Source organism: Pelodiscus sinensis, chromosome 9 (assembly GCF_052426305.1).
Source record: "Pelodiscus sinensis isolate ZL-2025 chromosome 9, ASM5242630v1, whole genome shotgun sequence".
In the NCBI taxonomy this organism is placed as follows: domain Eukaryota; kingdom Metazoa; phylum Chordata; order Testudines; family Trionychidae; genus Pelodiscus; species Pelodiscus sinensis.
The window spans coordinates 8,315,688-8,336,976 of NC_143060.1; the positions used below are offsets into that span (position 1 = coordinate 8,315,688).

The following is a 21,289-nucleotide window of genomic DNA, read 5'->3' on the forward strand; positions in this document are numbered from 1 at the left end:
CCACTCCACTTCTTTCCGAAGTCCTTGCCCCACTTCTTCCCACCCCTACTCCAGCCCCACCCTGCCTCTTCCCTGCCTCCTCCCGTCTCCACTCCTTTCTCCCCCTTCTGGAACTTGAACCTTGCAAATCAGCTATGCACACTGCTCCAGCCCCAGAGCACCAACAGAATTGGTGTCTACGATTTCTGTAACTAGCCAACACAAGGCAAACGAATCGTGCTTTAATTCAAATCTATTGTTTGCAACAAATAAATGTGAGAATATTGCAGCTATATTTCAGCAACAAAAAATAAGCAAATTTTGACAAGTTATTCATTTGGGATGATCCTCCCACCTCTGTTTAATAAGATCTCACACTAAATTTCCAAATCTCATTTGGCCGTGTCTACACTACCAAGTTTTGTCGACAAAATTATGTCGACATCCAAAAGTCAACAAAACAAAAATCGTCAAAGGGTATTCCCACTTGCTCCCTCTTTGACAGATCATGTCTATACTGGGGGCATATCATCAACAGTGTGAGCACTGCAGTATCCTACAGTGCAGTTTTGTGGGAAGGCGGAGCTAATCCGTGCTCATCTTGGGATTCCCTCTGAGTGCTCAGTCCTGTGGTACCGATAGATTGATAGATCGATAGATAATGAGTCTTCATGGGCAAAACCCACTTCTTCAAACGAGCTTGGGTGAAGTGTGTTTTGCCCACGAAAGCTCATGATACCATGTAACTATATTTTTGTCTCTAAGATACCACAGGACTGCTCACTGTTTTTGATGTTACAGAATAACACGGCTGCCCCTCTGAGACTTTCAAAAAGTGAGCAGGGAAGCTTAAACTCATAACTTTACCAGATACTCACAATCAGGGACTGAATAGAGACACTGGATTTATGGTTTATTACAACAATTTACAGACCCACTCATTTCTCTCCCAGTCTCCAGTCTCCTTCCCCTCCCCGCCCACCCCCAATGACTAGAGAGGAGTTAAAAGGCCACTTCACCTTGAATGGTCCCTTGAAATATGTCTGAGCACCTTATGCTTAACAAGCTATTCCACTTGAAAAACTTAAAAAACAATGAATGACCCTTCAGCACCTTAGAGACTAACAAAAATGTAGATGGTATAATGAGCTTTCACGGGCACAACCTACTTCTTCCGATGAATGAAGCTATTCCACTTCAGGTACATCTAGACTACGTTCGTCTGTCGAAAGAAGATATGCAGATTCAGAGCTAATTTGCATATCTTCTTCCGATCGCATTATCAGAAGAGGTTTTTTCCGAAAGTGAAAACAGTTTAGATGGGGGGTTTTGAACCCCCCCCATACACCTCATTTTAAGGAAGAAGGGTTCTTTCGAAAAAGGGGGGTTCTTTCGGGAAAAAACCATCTAAACTGCTTTCACTTTCGAAAAAAACTCTTCCAATAACGCGATCAGAAGACAATATGCAAATTAGCTCAGAATCTGCATATCTTCTTTCGACAGACGAACGTAGTCTAGATGTACCCTGTGTATTTAGCTGTGATAGTTCACACACATTTGCCAGATCTGAAAAAGGACGGCTATGCAAGCTTGAAAGCTTGTCTCTCTCACCAACAGAACTTAGTCCAATAACATATATTACCTCACTCACCTAGTCTCTCTTTTACAGATCCTGCATTTATGACACTCTTTTACTCCCTGGCAATGCAGTCTCTTGTGTACAATATAATCCTCTAACTTCAACCAAGTAGCTTCACATTTGCATCTTGCATTGATTTATAAATTTCCTCTCCACAGCCTAGATCAGTGTGTTTCCAAGTACACGATGCCTGGCCCTCTATTAGCTAACTGGCTAACCGATGACTCAGGTATCATGTACATAACATAGAAATAATAATACTTAACTCTTACGCAAAAACTTTTTCATCAGCACATCTCAAAGACATTTACAGAAGAGGTGAGTATGATTATCAACAATTTAGATGATGGCATAGAGAATATGCTTATAACATTTGCAGATGATACCAAGCTAGGAGGGGTTGCAAGAGCTTTGAAGGATAGGATCATAATTCAAAATGATCTGGACAAACTGGAGAAATGGTCGGAGGTAAACAGGATGAAGTTTAATATGGACAAATAAAAAGTACTCCACTTAGGAAAGAACAATCTGTTTCAAACATACAAAATGGGTAGTGACTGCCTAGCAAGGAGTACTGCAGAAAGAGATCTAGTCATCATAGTGAACCACAAGCTAAATATGAATCAACAGCGTGACACCATTGCAAAAAAAGCAAATATTCTGACATGCACTAACAAGAGTGTTGTGAATAAGACATGAGAAGTCATTCTTCCCCTCTATTCTGTGCTGATTAGGCCTCAACTGGAGTATTGTGTCCAGTTCTGGGCACCAGATTTCAGAAAAGATGTGAAGAAATTGGGGAAGGTCCAAAGAAAAGCAACAAACATGATTAAAGGTCTAGAAAACATGACCTATGAGGGAAGACTGAAAGAACAGGGCTTGTTTAGTTCGGAAAAGAGGAGACTGAGAAGGGACATGATAGGACAAGAAGCAATGGGATTAAATTGCAGCAAGGGAGGTTCAGGTTGGAAAAAACTTCCTAATTGTCAGTGTTGTTAAACACAGGAATAAATTGCCTGGGGAGGTTGTGGAATCTCCAGCATTGGAGATATTTAAGAGCAGGTTAGACAAACACCAGTCAGGAACAGTCTAGATGGTGCCTGGTCCTGCCGTGAGGGCAGGGGACTAGACTTGATAAACTCTCAATATCCCTTTCAGTTCTAGTAGTCTATGATTCTCTTCTTTGTACAAATAGGGAAACTGAGACATGGGAAGAGGGGTGACTTGCTGAAGACAGAATAGAATTCAAGTTTCCCAAGGCCTAGACCTGGGGTCTATCCATTAGTTGACACTGCTTTGAAACACCTGCCCTGCAATGGGAGAAGAACTGTGTTCCGCTACACCATAGTACCCTTTAAAGATTTAGGGCCCGATTTTTCATCCTTTACTCACACGGGTGTGTACTTTGTGGAGCGCTGTTGGTTTCACTGACTGCTAGACACGCGAGAGCCCACCAGTGTCAGACACAACTCCACAATCTGGCCCACAAAGATGGTGTGTAGTGTATTAGATAGCAGTTTTGTGTTTGTATTGTACAGGTAACTGAAGCATTCAGTAGAAAACCAACCCCATGAGGGAGAACAGTTACATTTTAAGACGAGTGTCAGAAGTTAGTATGTAACTTTAAATACAATGAGTAGTCCTGTGGCACCTTAGGGCAGGCCTACACTGGGGAGTTATTTCGAGATAACTCCCCTTATTTCAAAATAACAAGAGGAATGTCCACCCTACCTAGCCTGTTATTTTGAAATAATGGGCTTGTTATTTCGAAATAACAACTCCTGCTTGTGACAAGGAATAAGCTTATTTCAAAATAGTTGTTGCAGAAGTTACTATTGCGAAATATGTTATTTTGAAATAACCTGGTAGTGTAGACATATCCTTAGAGACTAACAAAAATATATGGGATCGTGAGCTTTCCAGGGTAAAACCCTCTTCATCAGATGAGTTGCTGTGGAAATAACAGAATCCAAAATACACACACACACACACACACACACACACACACACACACACACACGTACGTAAAAGCAGTTACCTGTCAATTGTGTTAATGAAGCTAATTAAGTAGGCTGTATGTGTCCCATTCATAGCTTTTGATGTTAAAATGCAAATGTCAAAAGCAGGGAAAATGGGCTTTGTAGTGCATTAACCAGTTAATATCTTTATTCAAGTCCAGGTTGATGGTGTCAAATTTGTAAATAAATTCTAGTTCTGCACTCTCTGTAATTGGGTGGTAAAATTCAATTGTAGAATGGCTACTTTTAAATCCATGACTGAGTGCCCAGGAAAGTTAAAATGTTTCCTTACAGGTTTATGTGTGTTATCACTCCTGATGTCTGATTTATGTCCATTTATCCTTTGTCACAGAGACTGTCTGCTTTGGACAATATACAAAGCAGAGGCACATTGCTGGCACTTGATGGCATATCACAGTAGAGGATGTGCAGTTTTAGGATGAGCTTTGAAGACCTGTGGCAGAGCAATAAAGACAGATGTTCCAGATTGCATTCTAAGACACAATAAGGAAGCAGGCAGAATGGAGAATGTAGATGAGTAAAGGGAGAGGTGAGGGAGGTTGAGAGAAACAAGTTCTGTGAGGATGGCTGGAAAAAGAAACAATGAAGAGCCTGAATGGGTTGGGATGTTTGTACAGATGATTAAGGGTGGGGAAATGGTCTGAGGTAAATAGGATGAAGTTCAGTAAGGACAAATACAAAGTATTCCACTTAGGGAGGGACAATCAATCAGTTTCATACATACAAAATGGGAAGGGACTGCCTAGGAAGGAGTACTGCACAAAGAGGTACGGGGTGTGGGGGGGATATGCATTTTACGTTTTCCCCCAGGTTTTTTGGTGCGTATAAAGGAGGAAAGCAACATCCTATCTTTGCCACCTGCTCCTGCTGATCAGTCACAATGGGAAATCCCAAGCTTCCTTTATGACATCACTACCGCCTCCATGGAAGCTGACGGTTATGTCTTTATGAACTTTCTGAGCCACCAGCAATGACTGTGAATCATCCATATTAGCATAATTTAACAACATTCAAATGTCAGACAGTTCCAAATTCAAACTGTGTTGGTTTAGGCTTCCCTGGCCATGGCATGTTTCTGATCCATGACTGGAAAATTACAACTCTTAGAGGTTTCTGCTGCAGATATTTGGGCTTATGATTTAGAAATTGAGCTGTGGTAAGATTCTCCAGCGTTCACTGGAAATTCACTATTTGGGCAATATTTTTGCCACTAAACAACGATAAAGAGGGGCAAATCCACTCTAAGCAAATTATATCCAACACTGAAATGGAATCTAACTGAAAATGTTTGTAGCCCTCATTTCTATTTTATTCAAGAGGTTACCAGCCCAACTTGACAAAGCAAAGAAGCTCAAACTAGCATCCAAACAGGTACTTATCAGAAAAGAAACCTCCTAAGCTTCAAAGGTTCACCAAACACTGTTTGAAGATATTAGTTGCATAGGTACTTTAGGCAACCATCTTCTGGTTTCTTGCTAGAATAGAGACAAGTCTAAGGCCATGACCAATGCGAGGCTGTAAATTTGTTAAGGCTGCTTATGCTTATTTCAGGTTACACTTTTCCTTTCTTGAACCTCTAAGTGACAGACATCTCCAGGATCTCTGGCTTTCCCTTTGTTGTGATTATTCCTTCCCTCCACTATATTTTCCTTCCCTGCACCCACTCTGTTCCCACTTCTCTCTCTAACAGACCTTTCTCCACAAAAAAAGTGGATATGGAGAATAATGGAGTAACGGAGTTAAAGAAATCCTTTTTCATGGCGTATGATTTATTACAAAGAGAACCATACATGCTTCCCTTTGGCTTTGTAAGGCTATGTTGGTTCACTGGATCAGTACTGGGTGAATCAGCAGATAATACTGCACACAAAGACTGCACGTTCAAATCCGCAAATGGCACTAGCAGTCGGGGTTAAGATCTGAAATTGAAAAGGGGTAGAGGGTGTGGGAGGATATGCATCATACTTTTTTTTCCCAGGCATATTGCAATAAAAGGAGTTGAGATAGAGGGTAATTGGTCTCTATTGTTGCTCCTCTTTGAGGAAAGAGTCATAGTAGGAACTGCTGGGAGACTGTAGCTTGCAGTAGTCACTGTGCATTACGAGAGAGAGAATTCAAGGAGAAGACACTGAATACTCGCATCTTGTAATGAAAATAGCATTTTAAACCCATTAGACTCATGACATTTTGCAAATCATCTCTACACCTACCATCACTGGAGAAGCTAGAGTCTTCATTAGTGTGAGTTCACCATTTCGGTCCTTGGGGTTTGTGATTTATGTCTTTGCCTATTATTAATTAAAAGGGGATTCATTTAGGCCGATACATTTTATGGCAATTTGGCAGCAAGACATCTATGGTTTCAGCTCCAGCCATAGAAGTCTGGATTTGGTTTTGGCAACAATTTGCATGTGTAATTTACAGCCCTGGAAACCCTCACAAAAGGCTATTTAACATCATCCACTACAGCGTGCTCCTGCCGGAGCTTATGTGGACACACAAAGCAGCATTAGCTCCCAAAGGCCACATGGGGGAGTAGATGTTTGCAGAATGAGCTCTGCAAAGAGTAGTGACACTATTTTAAACAGTATGTGATGGTTAAAGATGTGTTTTGCTATTTCCTATGTAAACAGCGTTAAATAAGAATACACACAAAGGGATATTGTCTTCTTCTGACAAACACAAGCATTTCCCGTATCTGGAAATGGGCTTACAGACATGTGCGCCGAAGAGAAAATGGGTAGAATTCCCCTCCCAGATCTGCAGAGCACATCTCTGTTCAGAGATTCTACCTTCCCTACGTACACGCAGTTCTCTGTGATGTCAATAGAATTTCCGGGCATGCGGCAAGAGCAGAATATTAGAGGCAAGATCTATTACAAGGATAGGTGCATCTTGCTCCGTGATTTCATAAACAATCCGAGGGATAAGGGTAGGATTGTTCTGCCACGTCCATTCTCCAGTGCTTTGTCCAGGTTTGTTTTCAATTCTTCAAGCGATGGGCTTCCCAGGGAAGACTATTGCACAGGCCAACAGAACTCACTGCGATATCACGGTTACAGGGCTAGCTCTATCTCCGTCTCCCTTCCAGTCTCTCTGAGGGATTGTCTGAAGGAACAATCTGAGGAATGAATCTCTGCCAGGCTGGCCTGCGAGAGTCTTACTATCCCTGCACACCCTGCTGGTGCCCATGACCAGTTCATTAGACTGCTTTGATCTTGGCCTCTATAAAACTGCACTAGCTCAAAGCATGGCCAAGAACCGCTAATGTGTGACTGCAGGGTGCATTGGGATAGTTAGATGGGGAAGGCTAGTGTGGAGTACAGCCATAGTGGACAACCTGAGACCTAAATGCAGCCCATTGGGGTTCTGCATGAGGTATTTGTTTGTTGTTGCCCACGCGTAGGGTTGCCAGATTCTGCTGGTTTCCATGCAGGTAGGTTTTTTGCTGACGGGTATTCTGAAAGTGACCGGCACGTAAAGCAAGGGCATGCCAAATGAGGTGCATGCTGCTTGCACACAGTACTGATGGGGAGAGCCGTGCGCTCCCTCTGAACCATAACAGCACTTTTTGCTGGATACAATCAGCACACCCCATGAATCCTAGGTATGCAAGTGCAGTGAGCACAACACCCTTTCCTGGGGGACTGTCATGGTCATGACAATCTTGCGGCCCACTGAGATGAAGGAGGGCCCATTCACTCGCCTCGGTCGCCTAACGCTGGTGTACAGTCACCCCCCAACTTGCAGCAGTTCTAATTGTTTTATAGAGAAGCCCTGAGTGTATCTCCTAGCAAAGCAGGACTCTTGACGGTGGTGGCATGCTACAATTCTCCCACTTTTAGTCCAGCTCCTGGGATACTGTGCTCTCTGTAGCCACCACGCTTATCCAGCTGAATTCAAACTCTTGCAGTTCTTCTCTTTGGAAGTACCACTGGTCACAAACTCCCAAAGTATGTCTCTTTAAAAATGGGACAAAGTAGTTAGAGAAAAAGGCTTTTAAAACAAGTCTTCGTGCACATCAGCCTCAGACGGTAATCTGTGTAGTAGGCCCATATTCTTCAGACACCCCAGTGAATCCTGGGTGTCAGCCTGGCTCTCCCAAACAGCTGCCTCCTTCTCAAGAGAGACTCTTTTTGACATGCCAAGTTTCCTTGTTTTTCTGCCTCCCTGACCACAACAAGTTTTTCAGGGGAGGAAGTAACATCATCACAACCAACAGGTTGAGTATTATCCCCTAACACCATGCTAGGGGTTTCTGAGTGTGGCTGACTTTGAGTCATTCTTCCGCTTCCTGCTTGTGTTTCTTATCAAGCTCTGCTCAACTGATCCAACACATGCTCACAGTACATACCCCAATAACCACAGCAGGGCAGCCATGTTAACCTGTACCTGCAGAAACAACAAACATTCCTGTGGCACCGTAGAGACTCATAGATTTATTAGGGCATCCACTTTCGTGGGTAAAACCCACTTCCTCAGATGAATTGGAGTGGAAGTTACAGAGGCAGGGGTACACACAAGGAAGAAGTTGCTTGTGTTTATGAAGCTAATCAAGTCAGTGTGGAAATGAGTCATTCACAGCATTTGATGCGGAGATGTGACTATGCAGAGAGGGGAAATTGCTTTTGTAATGCGTTAATGTTGAGATCCTTATTCGATCCTAAGCTGATTTTTTTGTACATGAATTCCAGGTTAGCTGTTTCCCTTTGTAATCAGGTTTTGAATAACCCAATAGCCAAGAGAGAGGGTATATCTAAACTACACCCCTCTGCCGACAGGCACATAGCTATTGCAAATGAAGCGGGGATTTAAATATCCCGCACTTCATTTGAATAGAAATGGCTGTCACTTTTTGCTGACGCGGCACTTTGCTGGCAAAAAACGGAAGTCTAGACGGGAATCGGTCGACAAGGAAAGTCTTTTCTGACCGATCCCTTATGCCTCGTGCAACGAGGTTTACAGAATCGGTCGGAAAAGGCTTTCCCTGTTCACCAATTCCCGTTTAGACTGCCGCTTTTTGTGGGCAAAGTGCCACGTTGGCAAAAAGCGGTGGCCATTTCTATTCAAATGAAGCGCAGGATATTTAAATCCCCACTTCATTTGAAATAGCCATGTGCCTAATCTACATCCCTCTGTTGGCAGAGCGGTGTAGTTTAGACACACCCAGAGTATTCATAAATTATTACAGAGCTGTTCAAAACTGTGTCACGTTGATATTCACCGCACAATTCCCTTTTAATATTTCACCAAATTCCTGCCAGTGATATCAAGATGTATACCTCAGACTCTTTGGCATTGATGTCCTTCAAGCATACAGACAGGGTAACCAGGTCAGCAGGAAATAACTACTGAGGCACTATACAAAACCTGAAGAAAGCGTACTTGGCTCTTGCTGTAGCGACTATTACACATAAACATTATCCAGGTGTAAAGTCAAGCACTCAAAAATGACAGAATTAAGTTTGTCTGCACAACCTGCTTTCAGCCCTCTACGCACTTCTCTACCATTTTTATGTACAGGAGCATGTATCCTTGTTTCCATAGGACACTAATTCATTCAATACACAGAATGGACACAAGCCGTTGGGCAATCATTCATAATTCTCCTAATTCCGTGTGAATCTCCCGGCTGGCCTTACCACACACTTTCCACTACCTACTCTGGAGAGAAAACGGTTCATTTCCTCAGTATCACAACATCCCTTAGCTGTGAGAAGATGGTTTTCTCCCCATTTTATGAGCTGGGAGCTGTGTCAGAGAGACGTTAGGGAAAAAAAGTATCCACTACTTTCAGGTGCCCAATTTGAGATACTTATGACCTGATCTTTCAGAACACTTAGCATTCTTTATATAGCACTTTATATCTTCAGATCACGGCTCCCACTGATTTCAGTGGCACCTGGAAGCACTCAGCACTTTTGCAAATCAGACCCCCGGGTCTCAAGCCGGGTACCCACAAAGTGAGGCACACACAATTAGTGACCATCTGTGGGAAGTTTGGTTGAAGTGACTTGATTAGCATCGCATAGGATCCTGGGCAGAGGAAGGGATAGAATCCAATTCTCTGATGCGGTGTTCAACTGCCTAACAGTGAGACCACCCTTTCTCTTCCTGCAGCCTCCAGCCTCATGACCTCTACCAGGGGTGGATGAGGATTTTGCAGGGCCCAGGTCAGCACAATTTCGCAGGGCCCCCCCTTTGACACGGTGCATGCACTATGGTGCCACGGCACCTGCGTGGGGCTTCTTGAAGCGCGGGGCCTAGGGCGGCTGCCCAGCTCGCCCTGCCCTATATCTGCCACTGCCTTCTACCCCTTCCAGTTTCTGCAACAAAGAAAGCAGGAGTTCTGCAGGCAACAATTTCCCTCCCTACCCAGCCCTGCAGCATCCCCAAAGCTGGTCCATCCCATGTACAGAATGAGACAGGATCCTTGTAGAAAAAGTATTATGTGCTCTTTAATTATAGACTATACCATAAAGGCTATACACAAAGGGCCTGAATTAAATTTGCATAAACACCTTTAAATAGGCCCATTTCCTCCCTTTTGTGTGTGTGATTCTGCAACCTTATCATTCTTTTAAACATAACGTTGTGTGTAATCTACTGTGTGTTTAAAAAATCCAACGTAAAAAAACCCGGAAATTCTATCATGTGGGATCTTACTGACAATCACATGGGTCATCAGTAGGGTTGGAACCTTAGATCCACCACCTGTGTCACTGAGCTAATGGAGTAACTGACAGCAGTAGTCGGTTGTCATTCTCTGTGTGAACCAACAGTAGAGGGGAACAGGGCACTTTGTCGGGGGGCTCACAGTGGTTTACTGATAGCAGAGGAATAATGAGACATTCAGGAATCGTGGTTTCGTTTCAACCTTGTAGCATTCTCCTAGTGGGTACAGATTCTTCTGCCCCGTCCCTGCTAATTTGTCCCTTTCCCAGTCATATTTTTCCCTACCTCAGGCCCTTCACCCAACACATCCTGGTCTCATCCCCCTAGATTCTCTGTCCTAATTCCAATCTCCCTTCTGCTCCCAGTCCCCACCCCCAGCTCTTCACCTGACCTCTCTCTCTCCCCCCCTACCTTGGCCTCCAGTCCCTTCTAGAAATTCCCTATCTACACTGGCTTTGTCTACTTGTCCCCCTCCTCTGGTTCCTCAACAATTTCAGTGTCCCTTCACTCAGTTCGGTGCTCCAGACTCTTTGCCCTGCTAGGCCCAATTTTTCCACCCACTGGCTCAGCTCTGCCTCCCTTGCCTTTCAGCTCCTTCCCATTCACTCCACTGGTACGCAGTCTCATCTTCTTGTTCAGTCAGACCCAAACCCCCTGGCTCCTTATCCAACTTCAGCCTCCTCCCCCCACAGCCCTCTAGTCTGTCCCCTGCCTTTTCCCTTCTCACCCAGCACTCTCAGTTCTAGATTTCACCACCCCAACTTCTAGTCCCAGTTTCCCTCTCTCCCCCAAGCCTCCAGTCCTGTTCTCTCTTTCCCCAGGCTCCTTATCCCAGTTTACTTCCTTCCCTCACCTCCCGCACCTCTTCCTCTTGTCCACTCTACATTAGAACCCAGAAGCTAACTCCTCTGGGTTGGTTGGGCACCACGAGGGGGGCAGCAGGACCAACAGACTCACTGGGCCGCTGGGCAAGATGGGGTGGGGCAGCTCCACTCCATCCCCCCCAGAAGGGGCAGGGCTTTGGGTAGGAGGGGCAGGACTGGAGCTAGGCCGCCCTTAGCACCACCCGAGAGTGCGTCCCCACACGGCACTCTGCCAGCAATTTAAAAGGTCTGGAACTACCACCATCACCTCCACTGCCATGGTAGTGCTGGTGGCAGCCATGAGCTCCAGGCATGTTTGAATTGCTGGGCCCGGGGAAACTGTGCCCACCCTCCACCATCAGCAGGCCTGCAGAGGGGTACTGAGAGCACAGTAGAGAGCCTCCTTGCTCTCAATTCAGGTGCCCAGGCCTAGACATGGCACAGCCTAGCAATGTGAAGCAGCAATTGCAGGGAAACTGCTGGGATGGAGCATGGCCCGTGCAGATAGAATCTTTGGGGAATTGAGTAGCTAAAACTTGAAACCGTTTCTACTGAGCATGTGTGAACTGTAATTTTTCAGAAAGTAATTACTTGGCCAGATTTGGGAAGATGTTCATGGGGAGGGCAAAACACATTTCCCTGGTACAATGGCCACCACGTGTCACATTTCAAGACATGGCTCCACTAGGGCACTAGAGCTTTTCAAAGAAAATACCACCAGAATTTTTTTAATATGGTCAAAACACTATTTTGACCTAGCCTCCTTCCTGAAAATAGCCCAACTATTTAGGCTTACCCTAAACATTGAGGCACCGGCAGCAGTTAAGATCGATGGCCACGACCTACCTATCGCAGAGAGCTTTACATACTTGGGTAGTATTATCAGGCAAGATGGAGGCGTCAGAAGAGATATTCGGAGTAGACTCAGTAAAGCCAGAAATGTCTTCATGAGTCTGAATGCCGTATGGAAGTCATCATAGTACAGCATCCATACCAAACTGAAGTTTTATCAGAGCTGTGTTTTATGATCACTATTTTATGGATCAGAATGCCGGCAGATGACAGAGTACAACCTTGATAAATTGTCGACTTTTCACACCAGAAGTCTTTGGAGGATCCTCCGTATTTTTGGCCAAGAATAATTTCAAATCAGGACCTGCTTGCGGGATGCAAACAAGATGACATGGTTACCATCATTGTGAAAAGATTCTGGAGATGGATTGGGCACGTGCTCAGGGAAGATGGAAGCTCCATCACAAAGATTGCTGTGCGCTGGACCCCCGAAGAGAGGCAGAAACGAGAATGACTCAAGACAACATGGCGCCAGACTGTTGAAGTAGAAATAAAGAGCGTGAATCACACTTGGGGCACTATTGAGAGGCTGGCCAGAGACAGAGAGAAGTGGAGTCCGTTGTTGCTGCCCTATATGCTGGTGGGCGTGAAGGGCAATGATGATGATGTAGGCTGAGGCAGACTCTTTGCATGGAAATGGCTCAAGTTGAGCAAAGTTATAATCAACTTAAAGCAGGGTTTTATAGAATTATAGACATACAAGGCTGGAGGGAACCACAGGAAGTCATCTACTTCAGACCACCGTGCCAATAATTGGAAGTGTCTGACACCTTACCAGTAGACAGTGTTATCAGCCAGGCTTAAAATACATATTCAAGTCCTTTAAATCATTACTCCTAGGTCAGTCCTTCCAATCCACCCATTGTTTTAATTTTCTCTCGTTTCTTGAAATCAGTTAAAAAAAATTCTAGCAAGTACTGTCGGGATGTAAAGATATCTAGATCCTGCTTCACTCATGTTTTATTGATGTTGATTGCACACCGCAGAACAACATGGATGTCTAAATATTTTTAGAAGCTATTTTTGGGGAGAAGAAATGTTATGAGGTTGCAAGGTTGTAACAATTTCATAAAGAAGTGGCAGAAAACAGTGCCTAGATAAATACAAGATACCCACAGTTTCCGAATTGAATCTCTTTCTAGGAAGTTCCTTTAGAAGATGTGCACTTAGAAATGTTATCACCCATCTCTCATGTACCTACGTAGTTGTTGTTACAATGTACAAGTCTAAAACCATCTCATTATAATAAATGCATAACTTACGTGTTTTCTAATACATGGGAAGTGGTAAGAGTGATTTAAAAATAAGCCTATATCCTAGAATCACATTAGAAATCTTTGTATGAGATGTAAAAGTCATGACCCCAAATACTTGCTGCCACTAATTAAGGGTAAACGTAATAAGTCAACTGTCTTGGACAACATAATTATTTTTCGATTACCAACAATTCTCCTACAGGTTAGCTTAGGGATCACACTCTGTTCATGCCCTAAATGGTTATGCAGAACCAGAGTGTGCTATTAAACAGATGTCGTGTTTCAGCCAGTATGTCATTGGTGGGCGATTCCTATCTCCCATCTAGCAATTTGCTGCAATTTAAGGTGATTTGGGATAAGAGGTGTTTCAAAAATATGAGATATTACTATGCCAGAAATGCAGGGTATTGGGTAACTTTCCTTTCACTTTAGACTTGCAATCTCTCCTTCCTCTGGACTCAGATGCTATCACTGGCAATGGTCACGGTGTCTCTGAGTAACTACACACTGTCTAAAGGAAGCTTCATATCTTATAATGTAGTTTCCCCTAGTGGGAATTACCATGGTACATTGGCAGGCTATTTGTACCAAGGAGCGCTATTATTCTAAGTCAGGGTGGGCAATAATTTTTGTAAGCGGGACAGTTCACCAATATGGATAGTAGTCGCAGGCCAGCCCTGGAGAGGGTGAGGTGGGGGGCGTAGATGGAAGGGGCGGGGCCATGGGAGGAAGGGAGGCTCCCTCTAGGACCACATGCAGGGGGAGGAGACTTTGCATGCTCCCCCGTCTCCAGATCTTGACTGGCCTGAAGGTGGGGGAGTGCACAAAGTCTCCTGCCCTCACCCAGCAGAGGTGCATGCAACGCCTAGAGGGAACCACTAGCCATTTTGAACTGCTGGCTGTTCCCTTTGGCACCACTCACCTCTGGGAGGGGGAGGAGACTTTGCACTCTCCCCTGCCCCTGGGTCTTGATTAGCCAGGGGGTGAAGACTAGGCAGGGAAGGCCATGGGCCGGATGCAGTCCACGGGCAATATCTTGCCCACCCCTGTCCTAAATACTAATAAAAAAGTCATCTTCTACATATAAGTGCAACTCCTTCTGCAGCAAACTGTGGCAATTGTTTAACAAGGTGATACATATCACTAGCTCAAGAAAAGGAAAGCCATGCCAGACTAAGCCTGCAGGATACTTTCTATGTGGGCAGAACATAATTAACCATGTGGGACTCTAACTCGGAAGCTGGGTTAACCCCCCCTTCAATCATTACGTGTATGATAGATGGCTGTAGCAAAGGGCATATGTAAAAAGCAGTTAACGAAATATGGGTGACTGACACATTAATCTACGTGTCCTGCGGTGATCGCGCCTTTAACTGAACCTTCCATCTGGAATGATTTTTGATTCTTTTTCTAATGCATACATGAAAATATCAGTAGCAGAAGTCGGGCATGTCATTGGATTGGATATCAGACATCTCCTCTTATCCTTAGGTCCTTTACTTTCAAACTCGACTGTAGGTTAGAATGCTTGTAAAGATTTCCATCGCTGCTAAAGGAGAGTGTGTCCTTTTAGCACAGACCAGGTCCCCCGACTTTTAGGCTTTTTGTTTGGTCTAGTGGATGCTGCTTCCTAGCAGCCACTGTCGGTTTGAGAATTTCTTCATGAATATTAAATGACTGGGATCTATGAGCACATTGAAGGCTTGCTAGGAAACGGACACAAAGTAGCCTTGCTGGATGTTACCGTTCATAGGCTCATTGGTGACACGACCCATGACTGCTGCGAAAAGGCAAACGAATGGACGACGAGTGCCCACACTGTATTGCTAGAGGCAAGTTTAAAGGGCAACTCACATTCATTTTTTCTCTTTGCCATCCGCCCACGTTCGACAGGATCCACGCCACACATGTAAGTTCAGCCTGCATAATGTAGCATGAGATAGAGCCCATCCTTGTATTTCATGCCAGACTCCTGGAGCAGAACGTAGGAGATGGGAAAGGCTGGAATGCTGACCGGGAAAACCCAGCCTAAGATCCTCTTGGTTAAAAAGCATGATTGCAGTGGGATGGGGGGGGGTTTCAAAACAAATCACACACCCACAAACACAACACCAGATCACAACTGCCCCTCAGTGCATGTGTTGCCGTGGTTCCTCTCCCTCTCACACCGCTTCTGGCCACCTGTACAGCGACAAGAGCCAATCTTTTTATTGCTGCCACTGGCATTTTCTGCCATGTTTTGGGGAGAAAGGGGGGTTGGGTTAGAACAGGGGCAGCCAAAATCCAGCCCATGAGCCAGATCCAGCCTGCCAAGCCTTTGAATCTGTCCTGTGACCCAAGCTGCTGGGACCCTCAAACAGGGAGTAGCTCTAAGCTGTTCAAAGTGGCTGGCTGCTCAATATTCCTCTCTGTATCACGTGCCGGAGGGGGCGGAGCTTCATACTCTACCCCCACCCCCAGCACTATCTTAGTTCCCTTTGGCCATCTGAGAGATCGTGCTGGGGATGGGAGCAGAGTCCAACCCCCTTCTACTCCCCCAGCATGTGGTGTAGAGAAGCACATGGTGCAGCCAGCTTCTTTGAGCAGCCTGGGGTCCCACCTCTTCTTGCCTGCAATAGATTCTAATAGAGAGACCCTTAGCCCAGACATGTACAAAAATGATTTCAGCTCCCTCTCTTCATGGAAGAGCACAGCCACTATCTAGCTGTCCACAGCAGCATTACACCACATTTTAGAAAGGGAATTTAGAGGAAGGTAGAATGTAGTTACCCAAATTGGAATTGAATGAGGATACCCAGACTCCCATTTTTGTGAAAGGGTCTGATTTATATGACCTCTTTAAGGGTCAATGTCTCTGAGAGGCCTCATTGACCTGCCTCTTACATCTGTTTGCAGAGTCTGTGCGCCATTAAGCATTCGTGAGCTACAGCCCTACAGCCAGCCAGTGAAAGCATGCTGAAGGAACACACATTTCTTAGGGAAGGAGGTAGCAGATTTCAAATTTCAAGCTCCCAAGGGCTTAACACAAATAAATGTGAAACAAATTATTTCAGAGATACGGGGGTGGGAGGAGAACATTGCTGCTGTCCTTACCAAAAAGCAAGAAAGAGAAAGAGAGAATAAAAAAATAGCCTGAAGCAAAGAGAACCAAACATTTCAGAAGAGTTTCAAGGCTTAGGAACGTCAGAAGTGGAGATGAATTAGGTCTGACTCACTCACAAGGGCTGTAAAAAGGATTGTTCCCCCTCCCTAAATTGTTAAAATAAGCCACCAATCCACCCCCACCCTGATCAAATGTAGATCCCCCTTGACAGCAAACATGCCATTTTAAAATCTGCCTCCATGGGAAAATTACAAATGGGAGAACTGCTCTGGAAAATGAAAAACCGCCTAATAATTATCACGTACATTGCATCAACCCATCGTTATGGCTCTGAAATATCTGATTGCACTTTACATTTCCCCTCTCATTACTTTTCATGAACAACTGCCTTTCCCATTTCCTGGCAGGAACGGAGCTGAGAGCTGAAATGCGATGAGAAACATTGTCGGAGCGCTTGTCTGAAATGGCTTTCCCGTGCCTGGACATCTTCTTTTGAAAGATGACACGAGGTCACAATGACCCTGCTGGACATGTAGAGGGCACCTGTTCCAGTGAGTGTGTCTTAAGTTTCCTAATGGGTTGATTGAGTTGGGATTGGTCTTGCTTTGGGCAGGGGGTGGGACTTGATGACCTCCTGAGGTCTCTTCCAGCCCTGGGATTCTATGATTCTAAGAGCCTTTCCTTCCATTTGAAACACTTATGCATACTTGTGCAAACTGTAGTTAGACAATGTTAAGAAGCTCCATCTCTCTGGCTGACATCTGATGACCTCTTTCTCCTGCAGATTATACCGAACGTGCTGGTTCTTGTTATATTTAGGTTTGTTTTCAGTGCCCCAGTCCCATAAAACAGTCAGAAGTCCACTCTCTTGACCTGATGTACCTTTGTTGGGGCATTCCCATTGGAACATCACAAATCAAACCAGAAAAAGAAGTCAGAAGGCACCCTTAATCCCACCACCCAAGAATATGGAGATGCATCATGAAGCAGCAAAAGTTGGCCTACCTGCTCTTAGGACAACTGAAGTGTCTGCACCTGGAATATCAGCATAGTGGGGATTATGCCAAAAAGACATTCTTGGAAACCAAGCAGTTCCTCCATACAGGCATCACTTCTGAGTGCAAGACATGGAGGCTAAAATATGAAAGACTACCATTAACTTCCATGGCCACTGCATCACACCCAGAATGCCTTTGTGCATGAAAGAGCTGGGGAAAAATACAGGGGAAGCCTTTGTTGACTGCTCTCCTATGCCTTGTGGAATGAGGTTTACAGGAGCGGTCGACAAAGGCTTCCCCTGTCGACCAATCCGCGTCTTGACTGCCGTGTTGTGCCAACATACAGCTGACCCGGCACAGCACGGCGGCCATTTTTATTTTAATGAAACCAGGGATATTTAAATCCCCGCTTCATTGACTATGTTGGGTAGCCTATTTTACATGCCTTTGTCAGCAGAGGCATGTAATCTAGACATACTCATAGAGATAGAAAACGCCTCTCTCCAGTCTGAAAGAAAATTCTAATCAAACACCAGAATAGATAATAGCCTGCCCACCCTCCATCTCCTACAATAAAACCAGCCCTAAAGAACTAGGAAATCCAACCTCCATTCAGACTGGAAGCCAGTGGGAAATGGATAAGATGTGTATGGTATCATTGAATTTCTCTGACAGTTTCATCACCCTATCGGTAGCATCTTGTATGCAACTGTGGTTTATGAATTGAGTTTTGAGGAGGACCTAAGGGAGCAAAAGTTATACCAATCTAATCAGGATGTGACAAACACATGCATCAAAATGTTGCATTGTCAAATTCCAGAAGCCACTTAATTCCAGCCAGATTTCAAAGCTGGGAAAAAGGGTTTGGCAACAGGGTTAGTAATGATGACAAAGTAGATGACGGTTCAGGGGGAGCGAGATAATTTTTTCCCAGTTACTTGTGAAAGTAAGCCAACTTTCTGCATGCTTTGCAAGTTACCTGTTACACAAACCTACATTTTGTTCTAACGTAGGACTCAGCAGTCTTCTGCCATTTACTCCAGCTGTTTTCAGTGAGCATCTAAACATACCATAGACTCCAACAGTAATAGAATGACAGATAGATGAAACAAGCAATTTCACCCCAGGGTAAAATGTATAAAGCAATAAGGGAGAACACCACATGAGATCTTGAGCTATACCTGACAAAGCTGGTTGGAAAAAACAGTGTAACAGTACATTGTCATTGTTGCACAGGAATCAAATAAGAGTGAGTTGTATGATTCCTGATTACTGGGTCTGTAACACAAGTCAGGTTCTGCAATAATCTATACTGATATTATAAGAACATACCAGAACATGTGTGTGTGTATGAGAGAGAGAGAGAGAGAGAGAGCACTTCAAATGTTCCTCTCCAGACAAAAAAAATGCATCACCATCATAAAAAAAGAACATGTTGTATTTCCCAGTCACATTTCCCATCAATATACCAAAGAAAGTTTAAGAGGGGAAGTGCAAATGAGCAAAATACTGTAGGTGAATGCATGGTATAATATTATGCATATTGTAATATTATTTAACACAATGCAAAGTGATGAAAAAATATATGAAGATAAGCTAACTGGCCAGACATTTGAAATCATTCATAAGTAATCACAGTTTGCCATGGGTGAACGTTTTTGAATGGTGTCATTAAGTCTCCAAGGAAACTGCTGAAAATAGTGCCCATTTAGGAGCAGGATTGAAAGTTTTGGTTTTTGAACAACAGGTGCAACCAAAATTTTGAAGCAAAATGATGTTTTCTTTGTTTGTTACACAAATAGAAAAGCCATATGGCTCTGGCTAAGCCAAAAAAACCCTTGTTCTAACAAAGAAACTGCATGTGTGTGTGTGTGTGTGTTGGGGGGGAGGGGAGAAATGGAGACAGGTATTTGAATTAGTCATGAATGGCCTGATTTATCCCAACAGGAAATTGGACTGAACCAAATCCTGAAGTGGGGAGTCAGTCAGGCACTCACACCACTTCTCTCTCAGATCACTCCACCCACATGCCCAAATGGAGATACATGTTTTTATCAAGGAGTCACTGACGTGATGTGTCTTCTCAGGTCACCCATACCCAGATCACCCAAGATGAATTCATCTTATCATAATTGACCATTGGATGATGCAGCCATTTAGATCATCTCCAGGCAATTAATATTCAGTAAAAGCTGCCAATCAGATTTCAAGATTACCTTTTCAACATTCCATGCAATTTATACTTTAGGGTGGATCCACTGGTATAAAATCTCACTAAGACTGCCATTTTCTAGAACCAAACTTTTTTGCAAGGTCAAAAATAAACCTTTTACTTCCAGGACCTGATCCCATGAAGTCGATTGGAGTCTCCATTATTTTTAATGGGAGTTGGATTGGGCACCTATGATGTTTTCCATCTAAGGAGAAAACCTTAAATTAAATACACCTTACAATACTTCAGTGAGTTAGGTGACTAGCATTAGTTGCACTTTACAAATGAGAAATGTGAGAAGTATAGACAAGTTGAATGAATTGCCCCAGATCCAGTTGGAAGTCCTTGGCAGAGCCCAAAATAAAATCCATGATTGCTAATTCCTACTATTGTGCTTCTCCTCAAAAAAGTAATCTCCACCCCTAGAAGAAGTAGCAAAATATTTGGTTATTCTTCGTGGCCAAAATCCCTCTATACTTCTGGGCTATGCCTAGGCAAAGAAGCAGAAATACCAGCATAGCTGAGGTAAGGACAGCCAGATCTGGAATTTACATATCTGTCCATATCGTATGTCCTCATGAGATTCCCATTTGACTTTTTCAGATCCAAGGTATTTGTACAAACTACGTGATCTATGCATAAACTTTGCTTATCTGAACTGCACTCCAACTCCAAACTTATTGAGGTTTGCCTGTGGTTCATTACAAAACCAGAAAAACAGGTGAACAATATTCACTAAGGCTATTTCTACACTACAGGACTGTTTTGGGATACCGGAGGTATCCTGAAATAGCTATTCCATGACTTTTGAGCGTGTCCATTATTTCGAAATATAACGGGCTCTCTATTCCAACGTCCCTGTAAACCTGATTCCATGAGGACTAACGGACGTTTCAGAATAGTGATTTATTTTGAAAAAAGTGCTGTGTAGAAAGCACCAAATTTTGAAATAAGCTATCTTGAAATTGACTCAAAATAAGCTATGCAATTTGCATAACTCAAATTGCATAGCTTATTGTGAGCTACAGGTGCAGTGTACCTTACATAAACATAAGGTAGCTAAAAATGCCTGGCTAGTAAAGTTACCTCTGACACATATTCACAGCCTGGCCTAGAGTAGGTCAGAGAATTCTAGCCAAGCTAAAAAACAAATTACCATTGATCTTTATCCCTCTGTTCCAGCACATCAGCTTAACCAGGAAAAAATGCATAAACCCAAAAAGAGTCCTATCTGACCAAAATACTACAGACCCATCCCCATCCTCAGAAAAGCAATGCTAGAGTCTGACTAGAAACCTTACAGTATATTATTTGGGCTAAAAAGGCTGTTTGCTTTTCACTTCTCTTGACAGGTTTGACAGGATGACTATCAGACACAGGTTCAGAGAGAGATGTAAAGTGGAAAAAGGCCAATTATCAACTTTTTTCCCTCTTTCAAGACTATTGGAAGCTGCTTCCTGGTAATGAACAATACTCAAGCATATCATTGAGAGCTGAAAGCAGCTTAACTGAGGCAATTGGAACTATAATTGGGACTATTCTCAAAGAAAACAAGAATGTCTCTCTCCAAATTTCCTGTTATTTTCATAGCTTTGCTATCCTGCCCCACCTCCTCCTTTGGAATTACAGGCTGGGGATGCGGCTTTATAGCATTGGTATTCTCAGAGCTGTCA

General features: G+C 43.8%; 1 protein-coding gene and 1 long non-coding RNA gene across 2 annotated transcripts in view; one reads left to right on the top strand and one right to left on the bottom strand.

Moving 5' to 3' along the window:
• The window catches only part of LOC149523907 (cytosolic carboxypeptidase 6-like), a 429,125-nt gene that overhangs the window by 255,915 nt on the left and 151,921 nt on the right, over positions 1–21,289 (bottom strand). The gene's annotated exons all lie outside the window — the stretch shown is intronic.
• On the top strand, positions 6,508–21,146 carry LOC112546332 (uncharacterized). Its single transcript, XR_003090011.3, has 3 exons — positions 6,508–6,632; positions 16,814–16,957; positions 20,969–21,146. It is a non-coding gene; the product is annotated as an uncharacterized LOC112546332 (long non-coding RNA).